General features: G+C 38.7%; 1 protein-coding gene across 1 annotated transcript in view; it reads right to left on the reverse strand.

Annotated features, from left to right (window-relative positions):
• Window positions 1-1,484: 1,484 nt before the first annotated feature.
• Window positions 1,485-18,289, reverse strand: part of LOC132131315 (uncharacterized) — a 56,142-nt gene continuing 39,337 nt past the window's right edge. The window contains exons 3-5 of the mRNA XM_059543340.1: window positions 2,816-2,913; window positions 2,637-2,718; window positions 1,485-2,381 (exon numbers count right to left, since the gene is read on the reverse strand). The gene's annotated coding sequence lies outside the window, so the exon portion shown is untranslated. The remainder of the gene's footprint in view (window positions 2,382-2,636; window positions 2,719-2,815; window positions 2,914-18,289) is intronic.

Below are 18,289 nucleotides of genomic sequence, written 5' to 3' on the forward strand. Positions count from 1 at the left end.
CTGAAGAATAAACTATACCATACACTTTTATGAGCTACAATTATGAGCTATGTTTATTATTTTATTATTATGTATTACTATAACAAATAACCACAGAGAGAGCCAACGGCCTGATGATATTTCATTTTACAGCGCGATTCAATGTCGTTTAAAAATGTATTCAGTTTGAATATTTAGATCTAGCTAAAATCAGAGGGACTTTTATTTTGAAATCGCGATGCAGAGGTACGTTGTTTTAGTCTCCCGTGTTTGCAAAGATGATTTACGTTACGAATCTAGTGAGATAACCCACAAACACAGACCCCCACCCCTCCCAGATAAACGATAAGCAAGGTGAAATGGCTATTTAACACGCGCTGCATTGTTCATTTTGCGTGAAAATGTTTTTATCCAAACCAAAAATGAACGGTAATTTCATACATGCCTTTTAAAAATTCAAGTATTTTTCAAGGACCTTTAATATGACTGTCTTCAGGGTTTTTACATGTCAAAAACTCAATATTTTATAAAGTACTAAATTTAAATACTATTTGCCTGAATCAAAAAGACCAACTTTTAGCTGAACTGCTTATATTTTCAGTGAATTGTAAAGCTTTGCCACACAGTAACATACGGTCATACATTTCTGCTTCATTACTGATTTTCATTTACCATAAAGTTTTAACATTTTTTTTGAGAAAGTAGGATTGATTGCCAGCCATAGCTTTGTGAAGTGTACCGAGTTGAGGTCACCTGGGGGTCAAACCTGCAGTGGATCTTCTGAGCTTCATGATGGAGGACCTTTCTGTACTCCAGACACTTACCAACACCACAGTGGTGGACTGTTTATTTACAATAAACAGGTGGGATGGGGTTCATTTGTCAGACCAGAGAAATAAAAAAAAATAAAAAAAACTTGTAAGTACTGTTAGTAAACTATGTAAGTCTATCTACAAAATGTGTTTGTAATTTTTCTGTCAGGTGCATATATAGTTAGTTAAATGTGCATTAACTGTTGATTTTGCACTCACAACGTATTAAGAAATGTACTGTCACTGCAACCAAGTTTTATCAACAATATTCAAATATTTAGGCTGACATTTTAAGTCTTTCTAATGATATGCATACAGATCAAGTAAGAGTGTGATCTTAGCAGGTTTAGAGGTAAAACAAAGTTTGCTTATTGGATTTGCTGAATTATGATGAAAACAACAAATATTTACACACAAAGTGGTCTTCATGTATAGAAGAATACAAACCTTATTTAAAAGTTTAACCATCTTATTGTACCATCTGTGAATATACCATTCAATAAAGACATGCAGGATTAGCAGGATGCAGGATTAGCCAATGAGTAAGCAAGGTTTGGGTCAATCGACTGAGAGTATATGTGACAGTAAGTTAACCTTGCTTTCTGGAAAACCCCCTGGACCTTCTGTGAAGTTCACAAGAACACATTAAATGTGCCACTGAAGAAGATTCAATAAAGACAAAAACACTTGATGTGCCAATTCAACCAAAATGTTTATTAAAAGTTTTAGAAAACGCCTGTTGTGCCAAATCCCACGATTCCCACCCTATAATGTCGCAATAGCTCACGTATAAATATTATTTTAACTTCATATTAAAATTATCGAATTATGAAAATAAAAAACAAATATCTTACGGTTGCAATAATAAAAAAATTAAAATCAAGTTTCTATTTTGGCAGAATAGTGATGAAAGTGTTTGAATTATTGTATTAATAAAGTGAACCTTGTGTATGTTGCATTTAAAGCCATCGTTAAATACTCAATTACCGTCCATGATTGCATCTATTACTGCACAAGTGTTTATAAAGGGCATAAGCCCATACATAAGCCCTGTGATTTCAGAAAACAACAACACCCCTTAGCAGTTCTGAAAGCACTGTTAATCACAGCATCACAGGGCTTACTGCTTTACTGTAAGTGACTAAGCCATAACATGATTTCAGTTTTATTTGTTTAAATGTCTATGATTTAATAAAAAAAATTATGAATTGAGTCGCAAACTGTTGTTTTGGAAACCCTGGTCGGCAGGGATGCGAGAGGGACACAGGATTTGACACAACACCCCCAGTGAGCAAGCCAGTGGCGACGGTGGCAAGGAAAAAACTCTTAAGGAGATAAAAAACCTTGAGAGGAACCAGACTCATCAGGGGGAACCCATCCTCTTCGGGCATGGCGTACACATTATAAAAATCTTATTCAAGCTAATATATGAAATAGTAAACTGAGACCAATTATTTAATATAATAAGATCATTTAAAAATATATATTAAAATTGATTAATCGATCATCTAATGATTAAATGCAATCGGGTATTGAAGCATCTCCCGCCATCTAGCCGCTGGATCTGACATGGCAAACAGGCTGGACACCCTGAGGTAGAGAAGGTAAAACAGATATGATCATGTTAGTGAATTGAAATTTTTAAATCTGCAAGACTTACAGAGCATAAACTTTCAGGTCAGATGTATGTCTTGCAAGAGACATTTCTGCTCTCTCACTTCTGAGAACCATCATACACTTTAAAATCTAAGCATTCACATCAAAGCACATGTCTCTGAACAAACACACTGTATGATAAAATGCACTGAAACACTAGACCTTACCAGTGTTATTGACAAACTTTACCTCAGTGCTGTAATGTGCTTCTTCCGTTGCTTCTTTGGTCTTCAGCATTGTCTTCAACTCCAAACGCATCTGGTCCCGTCCTCTGGCAATGAAATTAATAAATGAATAACAGAATCACTGCATACACATTTACTAATAAACTAAAAAAAAAAAAAAAAATAAAGTAAACTAAAACTTACTGAAAGAAATTAGCACATAAGATGGTATATGTATCCAGCTCATCATCATCAGTGGAGAAGCACACTTGATCTTCTCAGACATTCTGACTCGCCGGTTCCTGAAAAACATCAAGATCAAAATTAGATTACAATAATCCTTTAAATGTGGTTATCATGCAGTAGCAGTGACTGAAGTGACATGTTTTAACACTTACCTTTAGATGGTATATTGCATACTCATATCCACTGCTATGGTCTCCAAAATCTTCCTGCAACTTTACAGAAGAGCACATATCAATATTAGAATAGCAGAGGACTGCAAATAATATATCCAGTACACATTGTACAGACAGAACACAAAGTCATTTGAAACAAATGTTACGTTAAGGTCAAAATCAAATACATCACAACAGTGTCTTACTACTTCTCACTTAACCTTACTGTCTTTTATGACTTACTGCTGCTGTTGCTCTCACTGTCTGTGTCTTCCCTGGAGTTATTACACTAATCCTGACTGCATCCTGTATTCTGCTGCCTTCACTTCCTGTCCTGCCTGGAGCTGCCACACTACTCCTTCATCCTTCCTGCTGCTGTACTCTAGGTAACTCAGGGACACAACACCTTTATATTACCACGGACAACACAATATAACCCCAACGTCACGTCGTCGATGGAGGAGGTTAAATGGAACCCCAGTTCTATATGGCTTAAGGCCAAGACACCACTCATACAAAAGCCACTGGGGAACTAAGGCTGGTGTAGCCCCACTGTTGTCGTTAATGCTGATTCAGTGGCCCCAGTGACCTGGTATAGCGGGCAATTCACCTATGAAAAAAAACGCAATACACAGTACACAGGATTGTGGTAACTGTGGTAGGTCTGTAACACGCCCGATTGATGGCAGAAGTCCGAATTTGAAATGTAGATGTGGTCAAGTAGTGTGTGCTTTTCCGTTGTCGCTGATGTAATCAGTTGCGTGTATCCTCGAGATTGAAACAACTCCAGAATAGGTTTTTTTCCAGGGTGTAGGAGGTCCTCGTTGAAGTCTCCACAGATGATGACGAGATTGTTGTGTGTGAGGTCCAGGTAATCCAGCATACTGTTCAGGTTGGTCAAGAAATCTCCAATACTGTATTGTGGTGGCCTATACACAGCTACGACTGCTGCTTTTATTGGGGAATCCAATTTGATCACAGCAAACTCCAGATCAGTCACATTTTGTATATATTGCCTGGGCTGAGTTGGAATGTGCTCCTTGCAATATATTGCGACTCCACCTCCATTTTTCCTTCCAAGTTCTTGATGTGTGGAGTAGGAGACATGCCTGTTGCGTGTGAACAAGTTGTATCCTTCCAATTGGAGATCTGAAGTAGATGATCCAGTCAGGTGTGTTTCTGTTAAACACAGAACATCGGCGAGTTGTAGCTCATGATGGCATCTGATATCCTCCATGTGAGATGCAAGTCCTTCCGTGTTGTGATGAATGATGGTGAGTGTCTGTTCCTGCCTATTTTCCCTCACGTGCTGCAGAAGTGGCATGATTTCTTCAACTCTGGCTCTTCTCATGCTTTGCAAAGAGGTTGTGATTTCAGGATCAGCATATATCTTCTTGTCATCGAAATCCGTAATGTGTAATCCTTGTAGAGATGTCGTTCTGCTGAGGGCAACGTAGGCCATTCCCGGCTCAAAAATCTTCTTCAATGACACTACTGCAGAGTGCATTGTCATGCCTTGAACTTTGTGGGCTGTGCAGGCGTAAGCTAGCTTGATGGGAAACTGTCGACGAACGGCTCCTTTCCGCAGACTTTCTTCAGATCTCTCAATGTAAACCAAGACGTCTTCTTCACCTCGTACCTTTTTGCGGTGTTTCTGACCGGCGTTCGGATTGTCAAGTTGAAGTCCTAACATTTGTACTGTGGCGATTCCATCTTTTGTTTTGGTGACGATGTTTGCAATCGTGCCAAAACATCCATTGACAATTCCATCTTCTACATCCAGGTTCCTGGTTACCATCACACGAACTCCCACTGCAACTTGCATTGTGTCCAGCAAGTCGTCCTTTTTTCCAGTGACAGGTTTGTTTAATCTCTTCATCCTTCCTGTTTTTGGGTCTTTCCTGTAGTCTTCGGCATCAATTGTTATGATGTCAGTGAAAAGGGCCTGTACAATCTTGGTATTGTACTTGTCAACTTGTTTGTTAGTGGCGAATATGTGCAGAGCATCACGTGGACAGTCTTCGGGCTTCTTCACAGCCTGGAATAACAAAGCTCTATCATCTTCCCTGAGAGCTTCTGTCTTCTGCCTCACTCGTAGTCGGTTCAAAAGTTGAGCAAAAGCGAGGTCTTCCTTCTGCCGCATGATCTCTGTGAGTGTGATGATTTGAAAATGGTCCTTCCAGAAGTCCAGCACATCCTCTTCATACACACAGAGCGGTTTGGCTTTACCAAGCGGTGGCAGTTGATAATAATCCCCTACAACGAGGCAAGATATTCCTCCAAAAGGTTTCTTGCTGCCTTTGATCTGCTGAAATCTCCAGTTTACGTATGTGAACAGATCCTTTGAAACCATGGATATTTCATCGATGATAAGAATCTCCACGTCGCGTAATCCTGCTCTCACTTCATCAAGGGTGTTCCCAAGTCCTTGATAAGGTGGCTTCAGACTCCTTGGCAGTTTTAAAAGGGAATGCAGCGTTTTACCAGAGATGTTGAATGCTGCAGTTCCAGTAAACGCAGACAACAGCACCGTGGGCACGGAGAGATCCCCTTCTTCCCGGAGTCGAGGGAGTTGTCGCAGAATCTTAGTTGCTTCTGAGTGTATGCACTTGATGACGTGCGATTTCCCACAACCTGCACCGCCTGACAAAAAGTAAAAAAACTGCTCTGGATTGTGACCCCACACACGCTTCTGACACCACTGGCGGACAGTGTAAAAAATTGCTGCCTGCGTCTCATTTAGACTCCTAAACATCTTCCTCAGATATTCATAAGTCATCTGTGGTGCCTCAATCTGTGGTACGACTCCGTCTCCATCTTCGCGACGAATCTGGTATTCTGGAACATCATCCTGTTCATTTTCTTCTGGATGGACGTCTTGTTGTTCTGCAATACACTCCATCCGATCAACGTCGATTTCAGGTGCAAAAGCACACCAAGCATTCTCAGATGGTCCTTCCCGCTGCAGCTGTTCATATGCTTCGTCCACTTTTTTGCCGTGCTTTTCAAACTTCTTCTGTTGTGCTTTAACTAAGCCACGGACAGGGAATCGGAGATTGGGGTGTGACGGGAGTTCCACAAGTCCCCTTTTGTAAAACTCCTGATACGTTGGAAACCGTTGAGGTTTCAGCTGTTCGTTGACACGATGTGGCACGTAAAGTTTTACCATTGTTCCGCAAAACTTCTCCGGTTGCTTCTCCTCCGAAAACCGAGCATATCTGATAATTGCAGCCTTACCAACAGTTCTCTTCTGAATGAATCCCATATCATTGAGGAGTGGGAGGACATTCTTTCCTTTAGTTTGCCGACCATACACAACACGGTAATTCGACACAAAGTCTGCAAGGCACATCTTTTCAAACTCCAGTGTTTGAGGCCTTGCTCTGTATTTCTCTATGATACCTGACATCCAGACATCCTCTGAATCAGGATCTTTGCTGTGTAGGACACTACGGGGCAAACTCATCCTCAGGGCATCATCATCCGTCGGTATAAACACAACATTTCGTGAACACTTCTTCATTGGTAAGCTGCATGTTCGTGCCACAGACTCCTGAGCACTCACTTGCCTGTGTTTGGAGTAGGCCTGCATTATCTGCTTCATTTCGTCCTCTTCGTTTACGTTGGTTTCACGAACACCCTTGATCACGGTCTTCAGGTAATCATTCATTTCGTGTTCTGGCTTGGAAATGTAGGACAACATATACATGATGCAGCTGAAAGAGTCAAGTACGAACTGTATGTCCATGTTGGCATTCCATGCCCTCAGCAAATCTGGGTTGTATCCATTCACCCAAGCCTCCTTTGGATCACGCTTCAGCAAAATCACGTTTGAAGTGGACAGTGCCTCAGCGTATTTACAGTAATCATCCATGGACAGATTACATTTGGTCAGCAAGTCTGACAAGTTGTCAAAGGAGGCCTGGGGATCGTTTAACAAGTCCCACACTGGCTTGAGTTTAGTCCTGGCTTCTTTCATTGCTTTTCGAGCAGCATCCTGTCTCCTCTTCTTTCTCTCTTGGTGGTGTTGGTCTTCTTTTTCATCTTCCTCAGGATGTTGTGGAGCGTCCTGTCTTCTCTTCTTTCTCTCTTGGTGGTGTTGGTCTTCATTTTCATCTTCCTCAGGATGTTGTGGAGCGTCCTGTCTTCTCTTCTTTCTCTCTTGGTGGTGTTGGTCTTCATTTTCATCTTCCTCAGGACGTTGTGGTCGTGGACGGGTGATGGTGGTGCTTGACATGGGAAGTTTAGGGAACCCATATCTACACAACACATTTCCTTTCTTGCAAGATTTGGAGTGCTTCCTGCTGTGAAGCTGAACTTCGGTGACAATTTTATGAAGCTCGGGATCGGTGGTAGGGTCCGGCAACTGGCAGGTTATGTAACGGTCAATAAAGTCACACACTACTTGGTCGGACTGATTTTCGAATTCGGGTGCCCCCTTTACCCAGGCCAGCAGATGAATGTGTGGGCTTCCTCTGGCTTGAAACTCCACGCGATAAAAGTAATCCTCAACTTCGCCGATGGGTTGAGCAGGTGACAAAAGCAGATGATTCATTAACGCATCCACTCGTTTCTCAAACATCCGCATGACGGTGACGGGGTTACTTCGGAGGATTTCACATTTAGTCGTCCAGTCAAGCTCTGAAAAGACGACCTCTTCACCTTGCTGAGCCTTGATCGCCGTTATCACTTCTGGCCATCGCATTTCGGCTGCACTGAATGTGCAAAAAAAAGTAGGATTCCCTAACTGCCTGATCATGGCCTGTAGATCTCTCAACGTTTTCTCCCAATAAGATGGAGTGCCTCTCAAGGGTTGCATAAACCTTGTGGCGTCACGGCTGTGGACCAATCTTTCGACCTCAAGATCATCCTGAAGAAGCTTGTTGGAGATTCTACGTCCATCTTTTGTAACGGGCTTGCCTTTTCGCAACTGGATAGACATGCTGTTTCTAGCCATGTGCGTTTCAGTGACAAACTGCGCAAAGAAGAGATAACTCTGGTCTTTGGCAAAACGAGTATCCACGCAGAACAGTCTAGCATTGAAATACATGCTTGGTGATAACGCAACTTGTCGTGCCTCATCAATCGTGTTCTGTCCAGTGGGAAACTGTACGGGGAAGGCCATGGCTTCCAATTTGGGAACCTTGAAAAATCCGACTGGCTTTTTCCCTTGAGCAGGCGCAATGCTGAAGATTCCCTCACCGTACGACAGCAAGTCCTGTCCGATGTCGAGTGGCTGCATGCATGTGTCCAGAGTGAGGCCAGGTCTGAGCTCATCCTTTTCTTCCGTGCTGACATGCTGCTCATCCTGTTCAGAGACAACAACTTCCTGTTTCTCCTCTGTGTCATGCAGCTCATCATCAGGGAGAAATTCAAATGTGGTAGCGTCACTAATCAAGATGTCCCTGTATTCTGAATGCATCGCTTTCAGTCTTGCTAACGCTGCTAGCACATTGTGCATATTCACTGTATGGAAGTGTTGGTATCCTCTGAACTTGATGTGTCTTTTCAGCTTCACCTGTAGGAGCTGGGACTCACTGTTAGGCCTTGGGAGACAGTTGACTGTTTTCTCCACCTCAGAGGGCACACACACAACAGCACCATACACTGATCGCTGCTGTCCTTTGGGCAATGCAACTATTTTTGCGAAAGGAACAATTTTGGCGATAAGCTGACGTTCAAGAACATTCAGCTCAAGCAGTTCTGCAGGGATGGGAGGCAATTCAAGTCTGTTTGCCGCTGCAATAGAAGGCATGGATCCTCTCTTCAGATGGCTGTCACAGGTGTGGCAGATCCACTCCTGTCTTCGCTCTTCTGGAACTGCACAAGGAACTGAGCAGGCACTGTCACAAGCATGAACATATTTCCCAGTTAAGCAAGAGGCTGTAATATGAACATTTTTGCGGTATGGTGTTCTATTACACATCTTAACCTGATTTGGAAACAGAGTCCTGTGACAGACTGTGCAGACGTAAGTTGGACCATGCATAATTTGACACCGAAATGCAGATATGGCCTTTTGCATCAAGCTGTTGGACACAGGCTGGTTTGTCGCATCAGAATTAGGAGTATCCTTGCCAGAACGAATGTATGGCTTGTATTTTGTCTTGATCCTTGATGCACAACTCAACTTGTGAAGAATCTGGAATCCAGCATCGGTGAGACATTTCTGTTTCTTCTGCAGAGTACAACGTAAAATGTGACGTGACCTAAATTCTGAATCATTTGCGTATCTTCTGGACATGTGGTCCTTCATTTTCTTCTGGAAAAGATCATCCGTCTTGTACCTAGTGACCATGTAGTTCTTCATTTTCCTCTGGAACAGAGCATCCGTCTTGTACCTTGTGACCATGTAGTTCTTCATTTTCCTCTGGAACAGAGCATCCGTCTTGTACCTCATGACCATGTAGTTCTTCATTTTCCTCTGGAAAAGAGCATCACTGTGGTACCGCTTAATTATGTACCCCTTCTGCTTTTTTTGGAAGAGCACATCTGTGTTGTACCTCCTGGTAATGTATTCCATCTTTTTGTGTCTGGCAAAAGGATCTTGATCATACTTCTTTTTGGTAATCTCCTTTTTCTTCATCTGAAACTTCAAATTGGTGGCATATTTCTCTCTCTCATATTCTCTTTTTTTTTGTTCCCGGACATCAAAATGTGGAGCAGTTTTCTTAAGTCTTGCTTCTTGCTTTTTTCTCACAAGTTTACGCACTTCTTTTCTTCTTCGCTGTTTGTTTGTTTTTAAAACATTTATGACGCATTGGTTTTTGTCATCTGTCACAACGAGATTTGTAGGGATTCTGATGTCAGCAGTTGTTGGTGTTTTTGACACAGGTGAAGTTATTTCTGATTGTGTCACACATGCTGCTGATGAGCATGGTTCCTCAGACTGTTGCTCCATTTCAAATGAAACAGCCATGAATTCATAGCAAGCTTGAGGACCACGATTCCAAAAAAGCTCAAGTAATCTGTTGATCATGTCATGCAGATTGGTGAAAGTTAGCATAACTGCGGTTCCATCACCAGTAGGATGTGGCAAACCCTCAGCAGTTCTGGAATGTGAATCAAAATATCCATATCTTCCAGATCTGTCTCTGAACACAGCAAAGCACTCTGGAGAAACAATAAGCAGTGCATGGCTGACATCTGTTGAGAGACACTGAAGTCTTTCATCAAGAGGAATCCACCACGCGTCCATTTCCTGAGTTCCTCTGTCTCTCAGATACCCCATCACCACTTCTGACTTTTGGACGCTGTAGTTGTGGTTAGAAGTTGAGATGCTCAGAGGTACTTCAGCCATGCTTAGAAGATTCTGTCGGAATCTTCCTTCGGCAATAAGCTGCATTTTAATGCCCACATACAAAGCATCCCCTTCCTCTAGCACCCTGTCCAGATCAGGCTGTTCGAACGAAGTTCCCTCACTGTGGTACGCAAGGAATGTCAGAGCTACACACGTGCACTGACTGTTTCGTGAGAAAACATCATACCTTGCATCATCCTGGCAATGAGACGCCTGCAGGGATATAACTCTAGATGTGTCGTCGCCAGCTTCGTACTGCTGTCCATCAGAAACCGGAGCAACACCTTTACTGATGCTCGTCTGTCCTGTCAGGTCTAACTTTGTCCAACGAACTTTTTGAGCCTGGGATCTCCTACCTTTCCGAGGCATCCTTCAAAAGAACAAAAGACAAAATATGAGAAAACAGACCAAAGACATGAGATAAAATAATCCCTGACATACCTGACTAGCCTATTAATTTGAAAAAGAAATAACTTGGCCAAAGAGTTGGGAATTCTACAACTCCACAAGCATATACAGAAAAGGAAATTCTATAAATGTGATGGTTTCTCTGTAGAGATGCTCTGAAAACACCATAACATGCTGCATGTATGTAAACAATAACAGCAGGTGTTCATCACTAGTGCACAATCATCATTTAATTAGTCTCTTAATTGTCTCATTAATTTTAACCCTTTGAATAAGTGCTTAATTTTCAAACATACTTCATTTCATTTCATATTTTATTTCATTCTTTTAAAAAGAAAAAGAAATGAAAAGGAGCAGAAAGAAGATAAACTTGTAATTTTACTTATGTTGATAAGGGGCAGATATTATAATTCCAAAGAGTTGCGCTTACAACACACTTCACATTAGAACAATTTAATTTACTGTGGTTAAATTACAGCCTTTGGCAATCTTATAATTTATAATAAATAGTCCTGATCATCTGTTATGATTGTTTTTTGATAATAATAATAATAAGCAGATGATTTCACATTGGCTCATAAATAAATGTTAAGCAAATAACGGTCACCTTATCTTTATAATGAGTGTGAACAGATCTCTATTTAAAATTACTGTAAAATGGTTTTAATGCTACAGTCAAATAGTAATGTATTTAATAAGCATTTTTACAATATATTTTCAATCACTTACTTCACGAAATGCTGAAGTGCTACAACCTGCAAAGTATTCTCAAGAAAAAAACAAGTTAGTTAATTGACAAGAAAAAGAACGTCCTACAAATACAGCTAATAAACTTTTCAATAAAAGAAACAGTAGCAGATAAAACTAAATATGAATCTAATATTAATAGAAACAAACTTTTTTTCCAAAGAAAAAAAAAATAGCGGATTAAACACAAATTATTAACCTAGTATTAAAAGGACTGAACTTAAAAGAACAGTAGTATTTGAACACAAATAATCAACTTAGTATTAAAATATATATATATTTTTTTGGGTGGGAGTTTGTGGAGGGGAGGGGAGGGGAGGGGAGGGGAGGGGAGGGGAGGGGAGGGGAGGGGAGGGAATGGTGGGTTGGGGTTGATTGGTGGGAAGGACAATTCAGGAGAACTGCTGGTAAGAGAAAACCCAAAACCTGGAAAAGAAACACAAATTAGGCGACTATGATGATAATAATATTGAAAAGAAATCGACATAGCACCATTTAGGCATTTTGCACACTAACCAGGCGTTCAGCTGCAGTGAAAAATGCAGGTTCTACTCTGAATAGATGGTCTGCAAAACAACAAACACACACACAATTAAAGATTGCCTATGTATGTGAAATAAGATCAATATTAACATAAAAAGTATATGCAAAGGCATCCATAAAGGTTTTTCCATACAGTCAGATTTTCAATATAAATTATGTTCCAAATCTAAAGCTACTGTAAGTGATTGGCCAAAGAGGTTCCTCAGTGTAGGAAAACACAAAAGTAGCAAAATATAACATTGTCAATATAATATACTGACTGTCAAACAATATGACAAAACCTAAATGATTGACAGGCAGAAAACTTTTTTTTATTCTGATTGGTTGTTCAACAAATGATGTTTTTACCTGGTTTTAAAGTTCTAGGGCATTATCTGAACTTGCATATTTCTCTACTATATAGTAGGGTGAAAGGCAGTAGATGAAAAGTACCTGGATGACCTACCACTTCTATTGAGATTCTTTAGTTTAGTCTATCCCATGAGTCCACAGTAGCATAATTACGGTAACTCACATGACAGTGATAACATGACAAATGTAGTACATCTGCATACATACCACACATATTAGACTATTTTTGTATTGCTTGCAAAATTACTTATTCATAAGTAGAATCTACTCCGAGAGAATGCAACTTCGAATGCAGCCGATAGCTATAACATAAGCTGGTTCTATCTTGCAGGAGGGAAAACTGTTTATCTATAACTTACAACAAAGGAATGGTTCCCCACCAAATTAATATCATTTAATCACTCTCTTTTCGACTTTTTGACATGAAAAATTACAAGCAAGGAGAGTCATTGAGGCCTAAAACATTCCCCAGTGAATTTCACAAAACTCCACAAGCTAGTCACAGGTTCTGAAGTGCTATACTGCATCAATGACAGTAGTATTTCATTAATATTAATTAGTTAATATAGCTTCATCTGATCATATTTTATCCATATCAAAAAAATGTATAAAAAAAATACTTACTGGATATTGTGCAGTGGAGAGTTTGTAGTGCTCGTAATGCTGTAATTTGAAAATAAAAAATAAAATGTCAGACATAATTGTTCAAATCGGTCAACCCCATAAACTACAACGTCTCTGATTTACAAGATTTCACATTTTCTTAATCCTCCATAGTGCACCTTTAAATATACAACCAAAAAATGCAAACAAACCTCAAGAATTGCTCAGGAGATAAAGCTCAAAGATCAATCTAAACAAAGAAAGAATGAACAAAAAATGTATACATTAATGCTTGACAGCACACAACAGACACGGTTGATAACAAAAAGCACAGGTCTACGACTTTCATTATACATCTTATTACTTAAACCCCCCCAAAAAATCTAATTTTATTCTTAATATAAACATTGAATATGCAGTCTATGTCCAAATATATTGTTATGGTACATTTTAAATATACTTCACAGATAACAGGCATATGACAAATATATTAGGACACAGAAAACACATTAGATCAGAGATATAACATGTGGATGTCAACCATATCTACACAAAACAGAGGAAACCGACATTAAGGCAACTACAAAAATAAATTACATGCTGGAAGCTAAAACGATTCTGTTATTCCATTTATTTTCAAAAAAGACTTTTATACCCTCCAAAGCTGATAAATTCATTAAAAACAGTAATATCGTCAATTATTATTACAGCTGAAATGTATTTTGGTTAAGGCAAACTGAATTATCATAGTTTCCTCCATTTGTCAGTGTCATGTTATCATCAACATAAAAAAACAGTTGTGCTGCCCCATATTTTTGTGGAAACTGTGAATTATAACTACCTGTATTACGTTATGGTTCAATAATTGTTTTAATACTTTTCCTAAGCAGACATGAACTGATCAAAAGTGACAGTATTTAACAATTTTACATAAGATTTTGAATTTTTTTTTACTTTTTGAAATTTGTTTTGAAAGAATGCTGAAAAAATTCATCAGGTTATTACAAAACTTTAAAATGCATAAGTTTATCACAAAAAAATTCAAACAATAATAAGCAGCACAACCTTTTTCAACAGTGATAATATAAGTTCATTCGTAATAATTACATTAATTTCTGATCTATAATTTATATATCGATTATGTTAAGAAAGGAAATACTTATTTTAATGGGAAATATATCTTACAATATCACTGTTTTAACGGTTTCTCATCAAATGAATGCAGCATTGGTCACCGACAAACAAAACAACTTCAGCTTGCTCTTTCTCTGCATTCGGTGCACATGAAAAGAGTCGTTTTTAAGCTTCTAACACCGTCTCTCCTCCCTGACGCATTCATTACTCAAAATAAATAAATGTATAAATAAATTGTTAGCACAAATCGTCCACGATTCAAACTTCGAGTTCTCACGAGTTCTCACTTACCTACTGTTCTCACAACCTACTGACTTAAAACCATTATACCTTTATAAAGTACTCTAATTATATTCCGATCACAAATTAAGAAATAAAATACATAAAAAGTGTAGCTGACACCGCATCTAAACTGTAACTCAACATTTTCTGTGGCATATCGCGCTCATTTACGATCAAAGCGGGAAGCCGCCGGCACCCGTTAATATCTACGTTACCTCACGCGGACGCCGTGTGTGGATCTGAGTCGATTCGCCATCACTAAGCGTGTCAGACACGGCGGTCTGTGTGTCAGAGCTCTGTCTATTTTTACCTCGTGGATCAGTGGAAAACTATATAGACGCTTATGGAACAGCAGAAAATACTTGCATTAATCACGCTCACCACGCAGCATTAATCAGGCCTCACGGATTTATAATGCATCACAGTCACCTCAAACAAAAGTAATGTTTTAATGGAAGGTTAATAATAAGAATCACTGTGCTAAAAACACATTCAAGCAGGAAACCAGCCACCCCCCCCCCCCCTCCAAAAAAAAAAGAACAGATTTCGCGCTCATTTACGATCAAAGCAGGAAGCCGCCCCCCCCCCCCCCCGCGACTGAGACGAAAAGGAGAAGTCCCGTTAATATCTAACGTTACCTCACGCGAACGCCGTGTGTGAATCTGAGCCGATTCGCCATCACTAGCGTGTCAGACACGGCGGTCTGTGTGTAGTTTCAGAGCTCTGTCTATTTCTACCTCGTGGATCAGTGAAAGACCACTATATAGACGCTTATAGAACAGCAGAAAATACTTGCATTAATCACCTCGCATGCAGCATTAATCAGGCCTCACTGATATACAATTCCTCACAGTGACCTCACACAACATTATTTCTTAAATAGGCGGTTAATATTAGGAAATATCCCAATACTGTCCTAAAAAATGCACTCGTCCATGCAATATTGCGGTAATATTCAGAATTAGCTAATGTATTCACAAACTTCAGTCAACAATAGTAGTATACACCACCTGGTAAACATATTTCATTTCTCAAAATTCGTAATTAAAGGCAGACGTTAGAAAAGTAAACCAGCCCACTCACCTCAGGGAGATTTCTGGAACATCTGCGTTGTTGTCACTATATCAGGCTATTACTCAGCCAATCAGCACAGCGAACTTCACCTGCGCAGCCAATAGTCATGCAGCGTTACTCTTTCTGTCCATATATAGAAGAGAGAGACCATGGAGACAGTGGATATTTTTTTGAATGTGTGCGCCAAGCCTTCTTATTAAAAATTAAAGATCGATTAAAGCTTCCACTATTAAAAAGTGAAACACGGTTAAATGTAAATAATGTAAAAAAAAAAAAAAAAAGATTTTTAAGATCACCATGAGTCATATAATATATAATTTTTTAATAATGAGCACTTTAAAATACAGAGAAAGACACATTGAATTCATCTGATTAACTTGTATATATATTATAATTTTAAGGAATAAGAATCATTACAACCAGAAATATTAAATTATTTAAATGTTAAATATTAAAATATTAAATTCCCAACTCTAATGGAGATGAAACCAAGGAACTTTAAAATATGGATTGATGGATATACATTGATGTGATATAATGATATACATATGCAATGCAATGGTACAGACATAAATATAATATATACACATCACTTAGAAGGATTTTTTTAAAGGTTTTTGTAGATTTATTTAAGATGTTTTATACTAGTAACATGCCACATTATAAATATTTAATATATAATTTCCCTTGTCCAATAAATGAACCCCTTCATGTCCTCATCATAATCAGTAAGCAAAATTCATTTGTGTACTGGTCCATAATGTTGCTGATAAACTTTCTTGTCTTGTTAAGCTTCCATCAACACTGCTCAGCGATGCTGTATAATATGTTGTATCCTTGCTGTTGTTTCTATGTGGTTTTTATGGGTGATTGGCAGCTTTTTGCTATTGTGTTATTACTCAGTTGCTAATGTAATATGGGTAGTTGCTGAACAGTTACCATGTTGTTGCTAGGGTACTTTGTGTGATTGTTAGGAAGTTATTAGGGTGTTCTGAGTAGTTGCCAGTGTTGGGAAGGTTACTTTGGAAATGTAATAGGTTACAGATTACAAGTTACCCTGTTTAAAATGTAATAGTAGTGTAACTTTTTCAATTACTTTATTAAAGTAATGTAACTAATTACTTTTGAGTACTTTTTGATTACTTTTCTAAATATGTGAAAATTAAAGAATAATAAATAAAAGCATATACATCAACTTAAATACAGTTATCTAATAAGCATGTGACGTATTCTGTGTAATAAACTCCTGAAACATTGGTGTTTTTTTGAAACTGCTGTCTCTGTATATGATGATAGTTTTCTCAAAATAAGTAAAATGCACATGAAGTGACACAGAGCAGTTCTAGAAATTATGTTTATGTGCTCATGTACTCCTATATTGAGACAGCAGAGGTTGAAAACACTGCGAGCTTCAGTAGGCCTATGTGTAGAAAATGAAACCATGTCTTTGCCATTAATTTACAGGAGGGGCGGACTGGGAAAAAAAATCAGACTGGAAAATTCAAACTCATACAAACAAATTCATGGACAAAACTATTTTTTTGTATGGACCTGACATAAAAAAGGTTTAAATCTTTTATTTGGGGACATGCAAAATAATTAAAAGTTCTCTCCTGAACAGCACCTTCACTTCCATTTTTCTCTTCAGTCTCTTTATTTTGCCCTGTTATCCATCTCTCTCATGACTTTAATACTCAAGATTGAACAAAACTATACTTTACAATACAATACTCTACAATACAACAATATCTTTATAGAAAAATCCTAATACTGTACACGAGTCATGTTTTTCCCTTACCAAAAATTACCATGCTTTTATTAGCCTATATAAAAGTAAAATAACCTTGTTTTTTTTACAAATGGATTTGTATTTATTTTTAAATAAATACATTTGTAAAATAAATTTAAATTTTTGGTTTCCACATTTAAACAATAGTAACCATTTTCTCTGGATTTATAGTTAAATATTAAAATGTTAATTTTCGTAAGGGTTGTGTTGTTGTCTGTCGTAGTTCCCCCTAAACCTATAAAAAAAATCGAGATTTTAAATTACTACTGTAACATTACAACAGATAATAATGATTCCTTTATATAGTATTTTGAGTGATGACTGATGAGCAACGTGCTGCTGCTTGATTAAATAAATAAAAAAAAACAAAGACAAAAAAAGCATCTTTACAGATGAAACTGACCTGAAACTCTGAACAAAAGTTCTGCTTCTCTGCTCCAGCAGTCCACTCTATTTTCTCTCTCTGTCTCTCTCTCTCGCATTGATTACTCGGAGTCTGATCCAAACCGTTTGGCGGAAGCGCGGAGAGCGCGCGAGTCATGACTAACACTTCATGACTTATTAGAGATTTAATTATCAAATGGCGGATTCGCAAATGATCGCTTTAGTACATTCGCCAGGCAATTATACAATAATGATATTAAATAGTGGGGCAAAATCGGCTGCCATGCCACCGGGAATTGTCCCGGTTCTCCCGGTGTCCAGTCCGCGCCTGATTTCCACAGACACGCAGAATGTGCAAGTCATATATTGCATTTTTGGGGCTTTATATTCACAGACACTAGTCGATGTCATGTTTTGATTCAAGTGTACTGACCTACTTTTGATTTAGTCATCCAAAATGTGGCATATTCCGTCCGCATTTCTACGAAGCAGACTGTATTTCCGCATCCCGGAAATTATTAGGGCGGTATGTCTCAGAATAGTCAGTGCAATTAGGGAAAGAAATCAGTTAAATCTGTATGCGGATGTGTGTAAATATTCAAATGTAATCCCCTTTGTGGAATTTCATAAGTAACTGTAATGTAATTACTCATTTTTTTTAGTAA

The sequence above is a fragment of the Carassius carassius genome, chromosome 48 (genome assembly GCF_963082965.1).
Source record: "Carassius carassius chromosome 48, fCarCar2.1, whole genome shotgun sequence".
NCBI classification, from domain to species: Eukaryota; Metazoa; Chordata; class Actinopteri; order Cypriniformes; family Cyprinidae; genus Carassius; species Carassius carassius.